Source organism: Apium graveolens, chromosome 4, assembly GCF_009905375.1.
Source record: "Apium graveolens cultivar Ventura chromosome 4, ASM990537v1, whole genome shotgun sequence".
Taxonomy (NCBI): Eukaryota; Viridiplantae; Streptophyta; class Magnoliopsida; order Apiales; family Apiaceae; genus Apium; species Apium graveolens.
This window is the reverse complement of record NC_133650.1, coordinates 301,749,009-301,767,696: the sequence shown is the minus strand read 5'-3', so window position 1 is coordinate 301,767,696 and position 18,688 is coordinate 301,749,009.

Here is an 18,688-nt window from a genome sequence, read left to right as displayed (position 1 = left end):
TCAAGGCCTTTTTGTTGCTTGTATCCTTTAATTACAAGTCTGGCCTTATACTTATCAATAGTGCCATCAGTTTTCAACTTCTTCTTGAAAACCCACTTGCTACTTAATGGTTTGCAACCAGTTGGCAAGTCCACTAATTCCCAAGTATGATTTTGCATAATTGAATCAACTTCATTCTTGATGGCCTCTTTCCACATAGGCCCATCAGGTGAGGTAACCGCCTTCTTATAAGTTTTTGGGTCACCTTCTTCGAGCAAATAGGTCATAAAATCAGACCCATAGGATTTCTCCGTTCGTTGTCTTTTGCTCCTTCTCACTACCCCCACATTTTCGTCTTCACTTTCATCACTCTCATTATCATCATCTACAGACTCATGAGATCGTTTAGACGTCGTAGGTTGTTGGTTTCCTGGATTACAGGGAAACATCGTCTCAAAAAATGAGGCATTCCTTGATTCCATAATGGTATTCTTTTGAATATCAGGAATCTTGGATTCATGAACAAGAAACCGATATGCAGTGCTGTGTGGAGGATATCCGATGAAGACACAATCCACAGTCTTAGGACCTATCTTCACCTTCTTCGGTGTAGGGATCAGTACCTTTGCAAGGCACCCCCACACTTTCAGGTGTTGGTAACTTGGTTTCTTTTTCTTCCACATTTCATAAGGACTTACATCCTTATTCTTGCGCATCGTAATATTTAAAATATTATTTGTGCTTAAGATGGCTTCTCCCCACATCGATTGTGGGAGCCCAGAGCTTAACAACATCGCATTCATCATCTCTTTCAGAGTGCGATTCTTCCTTTCAGCCACACCATTTGACTGAGGGGAGTATGGTGCAGTGACCTCATGGATTATACCATGTTGTGAACAGAATTCCCCAAACGGTTCAACATATTCACCTCCACGATCACTTCGTATCATTTTGATTTTCTCAGTTTGTTGTGTCTCAACTTCTTCCTTATAGATAGCAGTATTTTGTACAATCATCAATGAATGTAATAAAATACTTGTTTCCTCCTCTTGTTGGAGCGAATTTTAAATCACATATGTCGCTATGTATTAGGTCTAGCACTTTGGTGTTCCTTTCCACACGTTTAAATGATGATCTCGTTAATTTTGCCTCAACACAAGTCTCACACTTATGTTTTGGATCGATAGTAAGTTTAGGTATGTATTCTTTTGCACTTAAACGTCGTAAAGTGTCATAATTTACATGTCCTAATCTAGCATGCCATAAATTAGGAGACTCAAGCAAGTAAGCAGAAGAATTCTTCATTTCATTATCGTCCTTAACGGACATTACATTGAGCTTAAAAAGCCCATCAGTTAAATAACCCTTGCCTACAAACATACCACTCTTACACAAAATAACTTTATCTGACTCTATTACAATGTGAAAGCCATGCTTATTCAACAGAGAACCAGACACAAGGTTCTTGCGAATATCAGGCACATAAAGTACATTCTTCAAAGTCAGATTCTTCCCAGAGGTCATCTTCAGGATCACCGTGCCTTCACCCTCAATGGTAGAAGTTGCTGAATTCCCCATGTAGAGCTTCTCACCAGCATCGGAAGCTTTAAGGCTAGAGAAAACCGCCTTGTCTGAGCAAACATGCCTAGTAGCACCAGTATCAATCCACCATTCACGTGGATTAGAACCGACCAGGTTCACTTCAGAGACCGTAGCACAGAGGTCTATGTCACCCATCTCCTTGGAGATATTCTCTACCATGTTTGCTTCTTTCTTCTTGTTGGGCTTCTTGGGCTTCTTGCAGTCAGAAGACCTATGACCAACTTTATCACAGTTGTAGCACTTCCCTTGAAATTTTGACTTCGAAATCCCTCCCTTGGGTGCCAGCTTTGCCCCTTTACCAGAATTAGCCTTCTTGGGCTTGGAGCTTTGAGCATGCTCCACCATGTTTGCCTTCTCAGTGGCAACGTTAACTTTCTTCTCGGACCCTCTGTTGTCTTCTTCAATACGAAGTCTAACAATAAGATCCTCCATAGACATCTCCTTTCGCTTGTGCTTAAGGTAGTTCTTGAAATCTTTCCATCCAGGTGGAAGCTTTTCAATAACAGCAGCAACTTGGAAAGACTCACTTATGACCATTCCCTCAGCATGAATGTCATGAATGATCACCTGCAGTTCCTGCACCTGACTGACCACAGTCTTAGAGTCTGCCATCTTATAATCAAGAAAGCGGCCAACAATCCACTTCTTTGCCCCAGCGTCCTCGGTTTTATACTTATGGTCAAGTGACTCCCATAAGACCTTAGCTGTTGGCTTCGCGCTGTATACGTTATACAACGAGTCAGACAAACAATTTAACACATAGTTCCGACAGATGTAATCGGAGTGCTTCCAAGCATCAACAGCATACACAGTCTGCATGTTACTCTCAGCAGTGAGCAACGGTGGTTCTTCCTTAAGGAAGCGATCCATATGCAACGTGGTCAGATAAAAGTGCATCTTTTGTTGCCAACGTTTGAAGTTCATTCCGTTGAACTTCTCAGGTTTTTCAACATGTGCAGCAGGCACAGTTGGCATAACAGGTGCAGCAGGCACCACGGGTGGAACAGATGGTACGTGCGTCTGTACTACAGGTGTATGCACACCAGTAGGCACCGCAGGTATGATCGGAGGAGTGAATCCTGCCGATATCTGTCCAAGAGGAACACTAAACTGTCCAATGACAGTGTGTCCCACAGGCACATGTCCCGAAGGCACATGTCCAACAGGCGTTTGACCCCCATCAGATCGTACGATCCGTGCGTTAGGGTTAATCGGCTGCTGGTGAACCCCATCAGATCCAGTGATCTGTGCGTTGGGATCAGCCGTCATGTTCATCGAATCATTCACAGTTTGGTTCTCCATCGATCTGTTACTCAACAAAACAAGCAGATACAGATGTATCAGTCACAGATGTATATAAAATAAATAGCTTTAAGATTGTGAAAACAATCTGCGATTAATACAAATAATCAAACAAGTGTGTGCGTGAGTAAACGAAATCAAACGGAGGAAGAAAAGATATAAACAGAAGAGAGATCCTCGAGTCCAGTTGAAACTGTCTCCTTAAAGCTATTTCGCCTCTCACCGTATGTGCGAGTCGATAGCCTCCCAGGATAAAACGAGGTAGCGGCGGCGTTACGGATAACGAGCACCTTCAGCGAGCTTGAACGGGCACGAAACTATCACCGAGAGAGAGAGATTTGTGTTTAGAGGCAAATATGTTTTTGGTGTGTCTAACCCTAACGCCTTAGAGGTGTTTATATAGGTGTAGATAGACTTGTGCGCTACTCTTTTCCATAATTAAATATCATTAATTATGGAATCGGTGTAATACTTGCAAGCTACTCTATTCCATAAATAATCTGAAACAGAATCAGATTAAATATATCAAGACATACACCATATCAATTAATCTGAAACAAAATCAAATTAATTTATGCCATAATATTTGAGCCAAATTCTAATGGAAAATAATAATTTCCATTATTAAGAGAATATCATCATATCTCACACATCTTTTAGTCATAATGCTCAAAAATATGACTTACCAATATGGGACTTATACCCATATTTTCCAACAAAAAGTGCCTATGTACACATTTTATGATAAATAAATGACATCACGGAAAAGAAAACGAGAGCAAAAACCAAAAATATGTCGCGGTTTTTGATGTCACATGACGTGCTTTAACTGGTTAGCATTTAGTCACTAGCTAGTTGCTACCCCTCAACCTTGCCATGCTCCCTGCTAAAATCTATGTGACGTTGAATTTGAAGCTTAAATAAAAAACTTATTAGTTCTCAGGGCTGCTTCCCCAATGGGATAGTCATGTAAAATAGCAAATATACATTGTCACTGACGTTCTTGCATAGCCTACCTCTTATGTCTGTGCATAGTTTCTCGTTTTCGGTATTGATACTTATAAATTTTGATACTTTCCTTTACCATTCTAGTCTGTTCATCCTCCAAAATGGATCATTTATGTACCTGACTGAATGCATACAAAAGCAAGGGGCCTTTGGGGCAGTGAGTTGGGATGAAGTATCCGTCCCACATGGGGTGGGTTTGGTATTTACGTGATTCCCCGCTGAAAAAACGCTCCCGCCCACCATGTATATAATATAATATATATAATGTAGACCTTTATTCAAAACAGAACCCTTTTATATAAATAAATATAGGGAACGTTGATTCCATTATATAATTTCATCAAATTCGTTGCTAATGTACAACTATCTATACTATATATATTATATTATAATAGACGAAATATTAAAAGTTTGATAGTTGGTCGGTCCGTACTTGCTGAAATTACTTAATTACCATTACTTAATTATTTTAATTTTAATTATTGGGTCGATCAATTCTAATTCTAATTGATATTGAAGTCAACTTCCCCTATTGTTTTATCAATTTCAATCCTATTTTATATCGAACTCTATATCATTATAATTTATATTAATTTCAACTTCTTCTACCAATTTATATTTTAATTCATATCGAGTTCCATAGTATTCTAATTTGTTACTTCGGGCTAAATTAAAATTAAGTAGACTAAATATAATTTTTAAGATTTAGTTGATATATAATGTGACTCGGTTTAAGATAAAATAATAATACTATTGATCCCCCTAAAAAATTATACTAATGAATTTGGATGAACAAAATAATATATTTTACTTATACAGGATAAAATACAATTCGATCAACAAAAATAAAATCATATATATTAATTATTCAATCTAAAACAAAATTATCTTATTGATCCATACTTTAAAAAAAATAAAAAAAATTAGTTTTATTTGGTCGGTGTATTGGACATTGGGCTAAAATAAAATAATGTAAAATACTGATCCGAGATAAATCAAATTAATATTACACTAAGTATAATTCGTATCCTATTGATATGAACTAAAAAAATCAAATTTTAATTGAAACATAAATATTTTTTAAAATACACATAGAATTATCAATAAAATTATATCGTACAATCAACAATATTGTCTCTTTCAAATATATTTTATAGAGTTATAGTTAATCGATTAAGTAATCACCATGCTAAAATAGTATTTTTTAAGGTCCCAACATAATGAATACATTATATTTTTACCTTCAATAAAATAATAATTTCGTTTTAATTATGTTTCCCCCTTACCAATGCTATCACTTTAAATAAGTTTAAATGTTCTAAAAAGTTATGAACATATAAGTCAACTAATATAATTATCATGAAGTCATATCAATTAAAGTTTTAAATAAATAAAATTAAGAATTGAATTTAATAGATTTTTAAAAAATATATATATAATATTAAAAAAATCCGTACTATCCGTGAATTGCACGGGTTTTAAGCTAGTAATAATTATACTTAAATATAATAAAACGTTTACCAATTGAAATTTGAAAAAAAATTGATTTTAAATTCGATTATATTGTGGATTAATTTTGGATAAGTGTGAATTTACTGTGATTCTACTACAGAACCACTTTAAAATATTTAATCAAATTTAAATGATTTTTCTAAATAAAACGATTGTGTCACTTCATTTTCAATTTAGTAATTAAAATTTGTAGCTATATATGATAAAAAATGAAATAAATTATGTATTTACATATTTAAAATAATGGTTCTCTACGGACTCTATCTAAGGGAGCCCTATCTAAGGGAGCCCTCCATGAATTGCCACCATGTATATGTATATATGTATATGGGTGGCAATCCATGAATGGCTCTCTTAGTAGAGAACCATTGTTTAAAAAATAAATACATATTTTATATCATTTTTCATCATATATAGTTAAAATTTTATTACCAAATTAAAAAATAAAATTACACAATTTTTTTATTTAAAAAATCATTAAAATTTGATGAAATAGTTTAAAGTGGTTCTGTAGTAGAATCATAGTAAAATCACGCTTGTCCAAAATTATTTCATAGTAGAATCATTTTTTTTTCAAATTTCAATTGTTAAACGTTTTATTATATTTAAATATAACTATTATTCTACATTAGCAACGAATTTCATGAAATTCTATAATGAAATCAAGAATTCTCTACGATTCTCTATATAAGAAGGTTCTCTTTTGAAGACAGACCTGTGTATACATATAAGTGTGCATTTTTCATATAATTTTGCAATATATTATTTATTTATATATAATAGTATAGTACATTTATCTATTCTGTACTATAATATACAATTTTTCATTTATATTTTTCTAATTATTTTGTAAATATCTTAAAGGATACTACAAATTTTGTAAACTACTCCCTCAGTCCTCTTGAGATTTTTACGCTAGAGACGGGAAATCGACACGCATTTTAAGTCTCCCGTAAAACATGGTTCTCTAAATAATTTTAAATATTTTTTTGTTTTAAATAAAAATATAATGTTTAAAACGAATAACCGCGAATACCCGCGGGCTTCCTTGATTTGACACGGAAGTCAACTGATTGATCCAATCCACCCACCTTTTGTTTTTTTTTTTGTTTTTCTTTTGTTTAGTTTTTTACTTTGTACAAACAGGCTTTGCAAATAATTAAAACATAATTTGTACAAACCCACCTTTTACTCGCCACAAACCGAATTATTCGCCACGTGCCGGGCCGAATAACGAATAATCAAATGTGCTGGCTCGTTAACGAATTACACGGCCGGTTCTGTGCCGTGCCGGTCCGGTTGCGGTTTCTAAAAAGCCTATTCGTAATTGGTTCGTCTCTTCAAGTGGTTAGTGCCGAATAATTAACCAGCACGCAACGAGCCGACTCAAACTAATTTTTGGAGAGCCGATTAACGTTCGTGCCGAGCAAAACCGTTCGTTTGGCCACCTCTACTTGCTACCCTTCTGTTGAACCTTGCCATGCTCATTGCTAAAAAAGAAAAAATCAACAGCGTCTTGGCTGCTCCAAATTTTCTCTAACTCCCTTTTAAAAGAATAATGTAATGTTATTTAACTTCTGCTCAAAAATTTGTTGATCCCCCTTGCCTTTCACCTTTACGGTCTTACACTTTTATTGCTTGAAGCATTTAGTAAATTTTAAATGACATGTAACTTAAAGTTACTTCAATTTGAATGTAAAAATATTAGGTAAGTATTTGCTTGGATAATTTTATTAATTTATATGGTGAGTTCGAGTGTGCTACATAAATTTTTCCTTTATTTAAATCATAAATTAATGTTAAGGGACAAGAAAAGAAGGATAAGATCGAATGACCTCTGAAACGATAGGGACTAATAAAGAAATGACGCAATAGCGAAGAAAAAGATAGCAAAAACCAAAAAAAATCGTGGGCGCTAACTTCTCAAAGTGTCTAGGTTCACGGTTTTTTTATAAAGAATGACGTTACGGCGAAGAAAACCGGAGCAAAAATCAAAAAGAAACTGTGGGCGCTATAACTTCTAAAAATGTTTAGGTTCATGGTTTTTTATAAAGAAATGACGTTACGGCGAAGAAAATGAGAGCAAAAACCAAATTGGCAAAGAAAATGAGTGCAAAAACCAAAACAATAATGTGGGCGCCGCAATACGTGAAAGTGTCCATCAACTCATTTTCTATTAAAAATGACGTAACGGCGAAAAAAATGAGAGCAAAAACCAAAAATACTATGTGCGCCGCGGTTTTTGGTGCGACGTGTCGCCCGTGCTCTTTCCTAGATCTGGTCCGGTTCAATCTACTAGTTTATCTAAGATACCAAATAAATGAATTATCTATAGTCATTGAGAGCAGACATGGCTTCCGGTAAAAGAATGCACATTGTAATGTCTCTGTGGTTAGCATTTTGTCACTTGCTACCCTTCTTGAACCTTGCCATGCTCATTGCTAAAAGCGGTCACAGAATTTCCTTTATCTGCACTCCTCGAAACACCGGAGGCCTTCCAAAAGTTCCTTCAGATCTAAAAGTTGCTTCCCTCCCCTTCTATTTGGCTTAAAATTCATATTAATAGCAATGTCAGTGAATATTAGTTATGCTAATAATATGAGTTTTGGAATGTACATATGTATATTCAGTAATTTTATGAGCTGCAAAAAATATTTAAAGTTTAAACAGTTTTTGCGTAATGTTTACATACAAATAAACAAGTAAATACTTAGATTACATTACTTGCGCAAGATTCCATTAATCAACAAAAAAACAAATCTATAAGATAATATTGTTTAGTCATGGCACTACTCGACTTCTAGTACCACTGCTGTTAGAAATTTAAAAACCTGTAACTAAGGACAGCGGAGATCACAGTGTGGTAACTGGTGAAGGTTGACCAAAGAGACAGAGAGATCCACAGACACCCAAAATATAATTTCACATTTATCTGTACACTAGACCAGCAGAAGCAACAGCGAACAAGTGATCTCCCGTTTGACAAGGTTCCTGTCGGAGTTTTGCCTGTTGAAGAGAGTACTAACTATGGTTTACTAAAGACTCCGTGGCAGAGTCAGTCAAGTTGGCGATGGTCGATGAAGCGGGGATGGTATACAAGGACAAAGCAAAGGAGATGCAAAGTTCTTTCACTGACATGGAAAAGCCAAACTGTTATGTTGATAAACTGATGGCTAATCTAGAGTGTCACGATCAACCGAAATCAATGCTGGATTATTATTATTATTATTAATTGCTTTCTGTTGTCTGGATTATTATTATTAATGTTTCTCGTTTTGGGTATTGCTACCGACAAACAGGGGCAAGGTAAATATTTTAGGTAAATATTTGCTTGGCTAATTTTATCAACTTAAAAGGCGAGTTTGAGTTTGCTACATAGATTTTTCCCTATATGGTGAGTTCGAGTGTGCTACATAGATTTTTCCTTCATTTAAAATAATTCAATAAATATTAAGTGACCGGAATAGAAGGATAAGATTGAATAGCCTCTGTAACGATAAAAACTGATAAAAAAATAGATTTTTCCTTCATTTAAAATAATTCAATAAATATTAGGGGACCGGAATAAAAAGATAAGATCGGATAGCCTTTATAACGATAAAAACTGATAAAGAAATGACGCAGCGGCGAAGAAAACTAGAGCAAAAACCAAAAGAAACTGTAGGTGTCGTAACTTCTAAAAGTGTCCGGTTTCACATTTTCTGATAAAGAAATGACATTACGGCGAAGAAAACGAGAGTAAAAACCAAACAGGCAAAGAAAACGAGAGCAAAAACCAAAAAAAATAATGTGGGCAGCGAAACATTGAAAAGTGCCTATGTTTAAGATAAATAAATGACATTACGAAAAAAACGAGAGCAAAAACCAAAAATACTGTGTATGTCGCGATTTTTGATGTCACGTGACCTGCTTTAACTGGTTAGCATTTAGTCACTTGCTAGTTGCTACCCTTCTTGAACCTTGCCATGCTCCCTGCAAAAATCTATGTGACATTTAATTTGAAGCTTAAATAAAACACTTATTAGTGCTCAGGGCTGCTTCCCCATTCGGATAGTCATGTAAAAGAGCAAATACATTGTCACTGACGTTCTTGCATAGCCTACCTCTTATGTCTGTGCATAGTTTCTCGTTTTCGGTATTGATACTTATTAATTTTGATACTTTCCTTGACCATTCTAGTCTGTTCATCCTCCAAAATTGATCATTTATGTACCTGCCTGAATGCATACAAGAACAAGGGGCCTTTGGGGCAGTGAATCGGGATGAAGGATCCGGCCCACATGGGTGGGATTGGTATTTAGGTGATTCCCCGCAAAAAAAAACGCTCCCGCCCCACGATGTATTTAAAAGAAAACCCTTTTATATAAACAAACGTAGAGAATTTTAATTCTAAAATAAAAAAAAATTGTATATATATGTATATATGTATATACATATATACATAAAACCCTTTCAATGATTTTTTTAAATAAAAAAATTGTGTCACTTCATTTTTAATTGGGTAATTAAAATTTGTAACTATATATGATAAAAAATGAAATAAATTATGTATTTACATTTTTAAAATAATGGTTCTCAACGGACCTCTATCAAAGCGAGCCCTCCATGAATTGCCACCCGGTATATGTATATATATATGTATATATGTATATATGGTGGCAATCCATGAAGAGCTCTTTTAGTTAGAGGTCCATAGAGAACCATTATTTAAAAAATATAAATACATATTTCATTTCATTTTTCATCATATATAGTTAAAAATTTATTACCAAATTAAAAAATAAAATTGCACAATTTTTTTATTTAAAAAATCATTAAAATTTGATAAAATAGTTTAAAGTGGTTCTATAGTAGAATCGCCGTAAAATCACGCTTGTCCAAAATTATCCAAAATTATTCCACAGTAGAATCAGAATTAAAATAATTGTTTTTTCAAATTTCAATTGTTAAACGTTTTATTATATTTAAATATAACTATTATTCTACATTAGCAGCGAATTTGATGAAATTTTATAATAGAATCAAGAATTCTCTACGATTTTCTATATAAGAGGGTGTTAGATATATTTGATAATGTCATGTCTAATATGATTTGTATTTAGTTTTCAGATCTTACTTAAACAGGACAAATCGGTACTTAATTGGAAATCAGCACTTATACTGAAGTCAGAACTTAAGTTGTCAGAACTTAAGTTATCAGGAGATATTTATCATAAGATAATATCAGGACTTAAGGAGATTTTCAGATAAGGAAGGCGACTGATTGAAAGGAAAGATCAAGACAAACGCAAGAAGAGATATGCATGAAGAAGGAATTCTATGAAGAATTGAATACTTGAAAGAAAAGATAACTAGTTGATATATTTTAGGAAGCAGAATTATATTCAATATCAATTAGCGATTATCTTGTAACTGTGTAGTATATAAACACAGACATAGGGTTTACACTATATGTGTTATCATTATCGAGAATAATATTCATTGTAACCCTAACAGCTCTCGTGATAATTTGTTCATCACTGAGAGAGGACAATTCCATATTGTAACAGAGTTTAATAAAGTTTGTTTTCTGTTACTTGTGTTCTTTAATTCGATTTGATTGTGCTAAACATTGTATTCAACCCCCTTCTACAGTGTGTGTGACCTAACAAGTGGTATCAGAGCTTTCTGTTAACACACAAACATTTTAAGATCCAAATCAATCATGTCTGAAGCAAAAACTCCAACCAAGTCCACCAAAATTGAAGAACTTCCAAAGACTCAAATCCATAGTCGATATGAGACTATAAGAGTTCCCATACTGAAACCATCTAAATATCCCATATGAAAGGTGAGGATGTCTATGTTTCTGGAAGCTACAGATCCAGAATATCTTGACAGAATCAATGAAGGACCGCACAAGCCAACCAAACTCGCTGTTGCAGTTGTAGGTGAACCAGCAAAGTCTGTACCAAAGGAGAAGAGTGATTACACTGCTAAAGATATCTCTTCAATTTCTAAGGATGCTAAGGTACGACACTTGCTGCATAGTGCCATTGATAATGTCATGTCAAACAGGGTAATTAACTGCAAGACTGCAAAGGAGATATGGGAAGCCTTGGAGACAAGATGCCAGGGAACTGATTCATTAAGAAAAATAGGAAGACTATACTCACTCAAGAGTATGAGCACTTTGACTCAAAGCCTGATGAGTCATTAACTGGCTTATATGACAGATTCGTCAAACTCTTGAATGATTTGTCACTAGTTGATAAGGAATATGATCTTGAAGATTCAAATCTTAAATTCATGTTAGCTCTTCCTGAAAGTTGGGATTTGAAGGCCACAACTATAAGAGACAACATCTTGAAGAAACAACTCTTGATGAAATCTATGGGATGCTCAAGACTCATGAACTTGAGATGGAACAAAGAAGCAAGAGGAAAGGAGGAAAGTTAAGGACAGTTGCTCTTAAGGCTGAGTGGGAATCCCCCAAAGCAGTTACCTCAAGAAAAGGCAAGGGAAAAGCTCTCATCACAAAGTCCGATACTGAGTCATCAAGTTCTGATAGTGATGATGACTCAGAAACTGAAAGCTTACCTAAGATGGATGTTGATGAAGAGATGATGAAGCTGTGTGCTCTTATGGTGAAAGAAATCACAAGGATTGCATACAGGAAATTCAGAAAGGGAAAGAAGTCTTCCAGGAAAGGTGCAAGTTCTGATAAGAAGATTTTGAGAAAATCTGAAGGCAAAGAAGGAAAGTCTGACAGAGGAGATTACTCAAATGTCAAATGCTACAACTGTGATGAGAAATGCCACATATCTCCTGATTGCAAGAAAGTGAAGAGTGACAAAGGAAAGGCTCTTGTCACAAAGAAGAAAAGCTGGACAGACACTTCAGATTCTGAAAGTAAGGAGAACTATGCCTTGATGGCAAATGCTGATAGCAGTCCTGATGCTGCTGAGTTAAAGGTACCTCAAACTACTTATGCCTTTCATACTGAAGATATTAATGAGTTGAGAAGATATCTTAAAACCATGTTTATTAGTTATAGAGATCAAACTTTAACATGTGAAAGATTAACTTCTGAAAATCTTGCTTATAAAAAGAAGAATGATTATTTAGAAAAAGAGTTAGTCATGTTCTATCAAACTCAGAAGGATAGAGATGATGCTTTATATGTTAGGGATGAAGTACTTAAAATGAATGAATCTCTAAAAACTGAGTTAGAAAAGGAAAGGAGATTATGAGGACTTAGACTAACTCTGGCAGAACAACTCAGAATCTGTTAAGTAGTGGAAACTGGAAAGAAGGCTTAGGTTATGGAGATGATAAGAATGATAAAGGAACTGTAGAAATTGAGCCTATAGCTGTTAAAAAAAAGCCAAAGGTAAAACCTGTTAAGTTTGTAGCTGTAAAGTCTGATACTGAGAAATAAAAAGTTAAAGAGGAATTAACTTCTGACAAACTAAAACAGGAAAAGCCAACTGAAGTTAACATAGGCTTAATGACTAAGAAGCAGCTTAAGCATAAGCTGAAAGATGTTAAGAATGTAAACAAGGTAAAGTCACCTAGGAAAAATAGGAATGGAAAGGAAGGTGTGAATAAAAGTAATGATTATAAGCCTGTTCCTAATGCTCCTAGAAAAACATGTCATAACTGTGGAAATTCTAACCATCTGGCTTCTTTTTACAAGAAAAAAAAGCCGTAAATTGGTTTCAACCCTGGATTACTATTTTATGTAGAGTTCTATGTTGTTTTTAACAAAATATAAATTGTTGGAATCATATTATAATTACGATATTTCTATTTTTCGTAGAATTCTTTTTCACTTTTTTATTAAAATAATAAAATGGAATCATTTGTATATTGTTATTAGTAAGAGAATTCATCTTTTAAGGGGTACTTTGGTTTCATCCCTTTTCGGTTTCACGAACTTTTGGTTTCACCCTTTTTAAATTTTACTATATCTCTAAATATATCATTATTATTCTTTGTTTTTATTCCTATATAACTTATAATTCTATATATAAAATTACCCGTTTTTTATTCTTATATACCACATATTTATATTATTTTTATATAAATGAAACCATATATACATTGTAATATCTAAATTCATACATATAAAATTCTATTTTAGCACCAAATGAAAGTTTATACATACATAAAGAATATTTTATTAGAAAAAATATGTGATCACAAACTATATAAAAACACAAATGCAGCTAACAATAAAAAATATAATATGCAAGTAATGTTGATTTAGTGTTTTGTTAAATTATCCGTCAATTGGGTTACTTATTGCTTGACCAAAGTTTAGATGTAAAATGTTAGTTATATCTTATCAGATAACAGAGACATAATAAAGTTGAGTTTGATGTTCTAATAAAATTTGAGTTAATGAAAACTACATATAATTTCAAAAGAAAATTATAATAATAGTACAATTTCATTAATTATATATTTTAATTATAATTTAGAATTAATTTCTATAGTGATTATTATTTTAATCTCGGTCCGTGCTTCGCACGCGTTATCAACTAGTCTATATATAATAGGAGAACAAATGGATAATTAGTGAGATTAAAAAGTCTCATTTAAAGGACTAAATTACCCCTATTTTTAATTTTTATATAAAAGATGTGATTTGTGGGAATCAAACTCAAGATATTTCATTCACCTATACAATCTCATACTACTACAATATAATGTCACACGTGTTTTTCATCATACACATAATATGTGTGCTAAATGAATATTTTATTTAACTTTAAAGATAGTTACTTAAATTCTGAAAAAAATAGAGTTACTTTAATATTTGTTAAAGAATTAAATTCCGGATACAAAATTAAACATAGTAAATAAATGAATTTTTATTTTATTTATTAATCTTTTTTAGTTTGAAAATGTATATCATATATTTTTAACATATTTTATTATTATAAAAAGTAATTAAAATGTACATATATATTTTATAGAAAATATTGAAAATAGAATCGCTTATATATAAATAATCTATAATGGTATTATATATTTAGATGATTTCGAATTATAATGAGTCAAAACATTTTATTTTATTCCAATTTAAAATAAGAACTTGGCCCATTTTCAAAAAATATTTGAAATTTGACTACATGACCTGGCCGAAAAATATCGTCACATTCTACGTTTAGTAAATTTAAATTACAAGTTCGGGGAGAATATCTTACCAATAATGCGAATTTTTTTAGTATCTTATGTTAATATAAATTAATGTGTTTGAGGTGTTTATAAGATCAAGTCAATTGATTATTTAAATTAAAATTACTAACTTCACTAGAAGCGCATTATTATTTTTGGGGCTTGTCCCGATTTTCAAAATATCCGAATTTGATATGAGATCTCACGAGATTTTTTAAAACTACGATGATATATTAAATCGATTTATTTTTTATTTTTCATTTTAAAAATACTAGGTTTTAAAAGAATTCTTCTTGATAAATAATATTCATTGATCAATATAATATTGTATAAATATTTTGAATTATTTTACATTTTGAATTATTCAAATAAAAGTTATATTTATACTATATTGTAACATTTGATTCAATTTATTTTATATTATTTAAAGAAAAAATATATATTGTTCAATAATCTGAATGAATTAACCAGTTCAACTGATATTTATAAAACTTTATCAAATTGAAAAATATTTAATTTTAGGAGAAGAGTATACAATGTTATCAAATTATTATATGAAGAAATATTAGAGTAGTAATGAAATGAATTTAAAAATAGTTTAAATAACGGTTTAAATATTATAGTAGTAATGAAAGAAACTTAAAAATAGTTTAAATATTAGAGTCTTTATAATATAAATTATAGTTCTCTAGAGACCTCTATTTAAGGGAGCCCTCCCTGAATTGACACCTTGTATATATGTATATATGTATATAGGGTGGCAATCCATGAACGCCTCTCTTAGATAGAGGTCCGTAGAGAACCATTGTTTAAAAAATATAAATACATATTTTATTTAATTTTTCATCATATATAGTTAAAATTTTTATTACCAAATTAAAAAATAAAATTGCACAATTTTTATATTTAAAAAATCATTAAAATTTGATGAAATAATTTAAAGTGGTTCTGTAGTACAATCATAGTAAAATCACGCTTGTCCAAAATTATTCCACAGTAGAATCAAAATTAATTTTTTTTTTCAAATTTCAATTAATAAACATTTTATTATATTTAAATATAACTATTATTCTACATTAGCAACGAATTTGATGAAATTCTATAATAGAAAAAGAATTCTCTAGGATTCTATATATAAGAGGGTTCTCTGTTGAAGAAAGGCCTATGTATATATATAAGTGTGCATTTTTCTTATAATTTTGCAATATATTATTTATTTATAGATAATATTATAGTATATTTATCTATTCTATACTATAATATATATTTTTTCATTCTTATCTAATTATTTTGTAAATATTTTAAAGGATACTACAAATTTTCTAAACTACTCCCTCAGTCCCCTTGAGATTTTTACACTGGAGACGGGAAATCGACACGCATTTTAAGCCTCCCGTAAAACATGGTTCTCTAAATAATTTTAAATATTTTTTTTGTTTTAAATAAAAATATAATGTTAAAACTTTTATACAGAAAATGAAAATTCTAAAAATAAATTATAAAACTATATTTTATAGTAGCCTTAAAATACATGAGAAAAAGTATGCAAAGAATCTAGTGGGACGGAGGGAGCAATATTACAAAATAGCAATTACTTTTGTGGTGCAAATTTCCAATAAATATATATGCACTAACTAAATTATAATTTTAGTTAAAAAGTTACTAGTAAATAATTTATTATAAAATAAAATATTTATTAAATGGGGTAGGGTGAGCCGAGCCGGAAATTACACATCTTCCGTGGGACGGGGATGGAGATCGGAAGTAAAATTTTCATGAAGAACTGGGAAGAGATGAGGTAAATATTTTTTATGCCGGGTGAGTATGAGATTTGATATTCCCGCCCCAAACCCGCCTCATTTTTAAGCTAGAAAAAGATCCCGTGAAAAAAGCCAGAAAACTTATAATTAACTAATAATGTCACTCCCTTTTAAATTAATAATGTTCCTTTACTTCTGCCCAAAAATTTCTTAAGCCGTTGCCTAGCCTTTACCAGCTTGACAGTCTTGCACTCTTATTATTGCTGGAAGCATTCCGAAAATTTTAAATGACTTGCAACTTGAAGGTTACTTAATATTGAAAGAAAAAATTTTAGACAAGTATTTGCTTGGATAATTTTAATTACGTTATATGGTGAGTTCGAATGTGCTACAAAAAATTTTTGTTTATTTAAAATTCATTAATTAATACTCAGGGACGAGAATAAAATGATAAGATCGGATGGCCTATGTAACAATAAGAATCGATAAAGAAATAACGGATATGCGAAGAAAAAAGGAGCAAAAACCGAAAGAAACTGTAGGCGCCGTGTAACTTCTATAAGTGTACATGTTCAAAGTTATTGTTTTTGATAAAGAAATAATTTTACAACAATGAAAACGAGAGATAAACCAAAAGGACGAAGTAAATGAGAGTAAAAGTCAAAAAAATATCGTGAGCGCTGCAACATGTGAAAGTGTCCATGTACTCATCTTTGATTAAAAAAATGATGTTATGGCCGAGAAAACGAGAGCAAAAATAAAAAATACTGTGCGCGCCGGGATTTTTGATGTCACGTGTCGCCCGTACTCCTTCTTAGATTTAGTCCGGTTTTATCTACTAATTTATTTAAGAAACCAAATAAATGAATGATCTATAGTTATTGAGAGCTGACATGACTTCCGGTAAAAAAATGGTCATTGTAATGTTTTTCTGGTTAGCATTTGGTCACTTGCTACCCTTCTTGAACCTTGCCATGCTCATTGCTAAAAGAGGAGACCACAGTACAATGACGTGCATATAAAACCTGTGACGTTGAAGTTTAAGCTTAAATAGATAACTTAAGCATACTATAAGCAAATAAGGCCACAGTACAATGATGTGTATATAAAATCTATGTCAAGTTGTATTCTGGGCTTAAATAAATAACTTGTAAGTGTTCACAGCAGCTCCTGCAATCGGATTGTCATGTCCAAAGAGCATATACATAGTGTCACTGACATTCTTGCATAGCCTATTTACCTCCTATGTCTATTGTTTTATATGCGTTATTTCTCGTTTTGGGTATTGCTACTGACAAACATGGGCAAAGTAAATATTTTAGGTAAGTATTTGCTTGGATAATTGTCTTAACATAAATGGCGAGTTCGAGTGTGCTACATAGATTTTTCCCTGTATAGTGAGATCGAGAGTGGTACATAGATTTTTCCTTAATTAAAAATAATTTAATAAACATCAAGGGACTGGAATAAAAGGATAACATCGAATTGCCTCTGGAACGATGAAAACTGATAAAGAAATGACACAACGGCGAAGAAAACAAGAGCAAAAATCAAAAGAAACTGTAGGTGTTGTAACTTCGAAAAGTGTCCAAGTTAACATTTTCTGATAAAGAAATGACGTTACGGCGAAGAAAACGAGAGCAAAAACCAAACAGGCGAAGAAAACGAGAGCAAAAAACGAAAAAAATAATGTGGGCAGCGAAACATTGAAAAGTGCCTATGTACACATTTTATGATAAATAAATGACATCACGGAAAAGAAAACGAGAGCAAAAACCAAAAATATGTCGCGGTTTTTGATGTCACATAACGTGCTTTAACTGGTTAGCATTTAGTCACTAGCTAGTTGCTACCCCTCAACCTTGCCATGCTCCCTGCTAAAATCTATGTGACGTTGAATTTGAAGCTTAAATAAAAAACTTATTAGTTCTCAGGGCTGCTTCCCCAATGGGATAGTCATGTAAAAGAGCAAATATACATTGTCACTGACGTTCTTGCATAGCCTACCTCTTATGTCTGTGCATAGTTTCTCGTTTTCGGTATTGATACTTATAAATTTTGATACTTTCCTTTACCATTCTAGTCTGTTCATCCTCCAAAAAGGATCATTTATGTACCTGACTGAATGCATACAAAAGCAAGGGGCCTTTGGGGCAGTGAGTTGGGATGAAGTATCCGTCCCACATGGGGTGGGTTTGGTATTTACGTGATTCCCCGCTGAAAAAACCTCCCGCCCCAAGATGTATTTAAAAGAAAACCCTTTTATATAAACAAACGTAGAGAACTTTAAAAAATATATATATATAATATTATTATTAGTTGTTTTCTGTTGTCTGGATTATTATTATTAATGTTTCTCG